This window comes from Salmo salar, chromosome 09 (genome assembly GCF_965601325.2).
Source record: "Salmo salar chromosome 09, fSalSal1, whole genome shotgun sequence".
NCBI lineage: Eukaryota > Metazoa > Chordata > Actinopteri > Salmoniformes > Salmonidae > Salmo > Salmo salar.
Window position 1 is genome coordinate 158,424,811 of NC_138299.1, and position 3,759 is coordinate 158,428,569.

At 47.4% G+C, this 3,759-nt stretch overlaps 1 pseudogene; it reads left to right on the forward strand.

Annotated features, from left to right (window-relative positions):
• The first annotated feature begins 1,035 nt into the window (after window positions 1–1,035).
• Window positions 1,036–3,469, forward strand: LOC123744763 (diacylglycerol O-acyltransferase 2 pseudogene; annotated as a pseudogene).
• The last annotated feature ends 290 nt before the right edge of the window (window positions 3,470–3,759 follow it).

A 3,759-nucleotide genomic window follows, 5' to 3' on the forward strand; every position in this document is an offset into this window, starting at 1 on the left:
ATTTTCCTTTTCCTATTGCCATTATTTCAGTTTTTTTCCCGCATACATTTTATATGCTGAGATTTGGGACCAACACTTTACATGTTGCGTTGCTCATTTTGTTCTGTGTAGTTAAAAAGTTGTTAATTTGCTAAAATGCTAAAGTTATCCGTGATGAGATTCAAAGTCTCAACCAACCCACCCCACATTCGTTTTTTGGACTGTCTTATGTAGCAATACCAAATGTATCATATCATACTTATTTGAGTGTCCCGAACTTACAATTACTATGTTATGTCTTGTCTATGAGACCGGGCTGTCGCTCCAAGTTCTGTGGAGCTGTCTATGAGACCGGGCTGTCTCTCCAGGATCTGTGGAGCCGTCTATGAGACCGGGCTGTCTCTCCAGGTTCTGTGGAGCCGTCTATGAGACCGGTCTGTCTCTCCAGGATCTGTGGAGCCGTCTATGAGACCGGGCTGTCTCTCCAGGTTCTGTGGAGCCGTCTATGAGACCGGGCTGTCTCTCCAGGATCTGTGGAGCCGTCTATGAGACCGGGCTGTCTCTCCAGGTTCTGTGGAGCCGTCTATGAGACCGGGCTGTCTCTCCAGGATCTGTGGAGCCGTCTATGAGACCGGGCTGTCTCTCCAGGTTCTGTGGAGCCGTCTATGAGACCGGGCTGTCTCTCCAGGATCTGTGGAGCCGTCTATGAGACCGGGCTGTCTCTCCAGGTTCTGTGGAGCCGTCTATGAGACCGGGCAGTCTCTCCAGGTTCTGTGGAGCCGTCTATGAGACCGGGCTGTCTCTCCAGGATCTGTGGAGCCGTCTATGAGACCGGGCTGTCTCTCCAGGATCTGTGGAGCCGTCTATGAGACCGGGCTGTCTCTCCAGGTTCTGTGGAGCCGTCTATGAGACCGGGCTGTCTCTCCAGGATCTGTGGAGCTATCAGAGAGAACAGCCTCAATCTGGATCGTACCCATTCATGTTAGATTTGGACAATGCCATGTTTATCTTTGAAAAGTGATCGCTCGTCAGTGTGTCAAAGTCTCGGGGGAGTGGAAGTAATCGTTATCTCTGCAACTTCAATTGATCTGTGATCAAAGTACGTCCATGCAGGGGTACTAGTGCTCTCCGGGACAGTTGTTCTTGTTCGCGGAGTCACGCTATAAACACTTTTGGGGGAAAACTACAGAAAAGGTTTTGCAGGGATGAAGCAGGAAAAGAGTAAACACAAGGAGTTCCTGGAGAATATCAGTGTTCTGAAATGGATATGGAGCTTCCTCCTGTTAGGTCCGGCTTGTATTGGATTGATGGTGTACCTTCTGTTGACCTCTCTGTGGCCGCTGCCTGTTCTCTACCTCATGTGGCAGTTGACGGACTGGCACACACCTGAAAGAGGGGGTAGGAGAAGTTCTTTTGTGAGAAACTGGAAAGTGTGGAAGCACGTTAGGGATTATTTCCCAATGAAGTTAGTGAAGACAGCGGAGTTGAACCCAAACAAGAACTACATCTTAGGGTGTCATCCTCATGGGGTGTTCAGTATCGGAGCCTTTGCCTCTTTTAGCACCGAGGCCTGTGGCTTTATGGACCTTTTTCCTGGCGTGCGCTCTTGCCTCTGCATCCTGGGTGGTCTCTTCAAGATCCCCCTCTACAGGGAATATGCCATGGCCACAGGTTGTTGTCCAGTCAGCAAGCCCAGTCTAAAGCACCTTCTGTCTAAAAGTGGACAAGGCAATGCGGTGGTGATTGTGATAGGGGGCGCTGCTGAGTCATTGTTGAGCCTGCCTGGGGTCAACACTGTGGTTATGAAACAGAGGAAAGGCTTCGTCCGGGTGGCCCTGGAGTTTGGGGCTGACCTGGTGCCCGTCTACTCGTATGGGGAGAACAATATGTTCCACCAGGTGATCTTCTCAGAGGGGAGTGTGGGCTGGAGGTTACAGCAACTCTTTAAGAAAATCATGAGCTTTTCCCCATGTCTGTTTGTAGGGGAACGCTGGTTTTGGATGCCTTACCACTGCCCGGTCACCACTGTAGTGGGTAGTCCTATCCTAGTGCCGAAGAGGCCTTTTCCCACTCAGGAGGAGGTGGACCACTATCATGGCCTATACATGGAATCCCTGGCCAAGCTCTTCAATGAACACAAGGCCAGCTGTGGACTCTCAGACAGCCACGAGCTACGCATCGTATAGACCAATCATTCGGGTCGGCAGCGTAGCCTAGTGGTTAGAGCGTTGGACTAGTAACCGAAAGGTTGCAAGTTTGAATCCCCGACCTGACAAGGTACAAATCTGTCGTTCTGCCCCTGAACAAGGCAGTTAACCCACTGTTCCTAGGCCATCATTGAAAATAAGAATTTGTTCTTATTAACTGACTTGGCTAGTTAAATAAAGGTAAAATAAAAATGTAAGACTGCTTCCACGAGGACAATGTAAATGATACTGTAGCCTACTGATCTCCACAGTGAGACTACTTCAATCCACCCATTCCAACTAGAGGATCTGATTCAAAGAGGTCACAATCATTGATCCCTGGATTACCCAAGCTGCCTGGCCAATAGCTTCTGACTGTATTTACTGTAAGAATCAACACAAATCTCACGTAATTTGGTCAGATGCTATTTACGTAGTCTGTCCTTGTGATATAATTTTTTTTTTTAAAGACTACAATGGAGCAGTGCATGTGCTTTATATGTAGCAATAATATAACTGTGAATCTGAATACCTCACTCTCCATTTCATTAAAAAAAACACAGTGATTGATTGTGTGATTTAGGATTTATAAAGAAAATACTCGGTGGACATGTTGAGTACAATCAGACTTTGTAGTTACCAGCAGCAATCTGAGTGAAGGTTACCAGGGAGATTACCAGGGAGATTACCAGGGAGGTTACCAGGGAGGTTACCAGGGAGGTTACCAGGGAGTTTACCAGGGAGATTACCAGGGAGGTTACCAGGGAGTTTACCAGGGAGGTTACCAGGGAGGTTACCAGGGAGTTTACCAGGGAGATTACCAGGGAGGTTACCAGGGAGGTTACCAGGGAGGTTACCAGGGAGTTTACCAGGGAGGTTACCAGGGAGGTTACCAGGGAGGTTACCAGGGAGGTTACCAGGGAGTTTACCAGGGAGGTTACCAGGGAGGTTACCAGGGAGGTTACCAGGGAGATTACCAGGGAGGTTACCAGGGACTTTACCAGGGAGGTTACCAGGGAGTTTACCAGGGAGATTACCAGGGAGGTTACCAGGGAGTTTACCAGGGAGTTTACCAGGGAGTTTACCAGGGAGATTACCAGGGAGGTTACCAGGGAGGTTACCAGGGAGGTTACCAGGGAGTTTACCAGGGAGGTTACCAGGGAGGTTACCAGGGAGGTTACCAGGGATCTTAACAGTCTTTCATGTATAATAACTCAAACCTTTTTGAACAAGTTGCGCACTAGAGTAATATATTGAAAGTATGACTTTCTATTTCAATAAATTTGACTTGTGATGAGGGTCAATTTTGATCAGTTTTATTTATTTATTTATTTTAAGAAAGAGAACACACTCTGCCTCACCAACTACTATGACAGTACAACTGAACCACACACACACACACACACACACACACACACACACACACACACACACACACACACACACAAAACATTTTAAATAGAAAAAAACATCCTTGTCATCTGATACATCGTTAAAATCGAATATCCCTTTGCATTTTTAGATAATTTTCTGATCTCACCATTGTTCACTTACAGTTAGCAGCTGTAATTACCTTTGGGTGTCCTAGATTTCT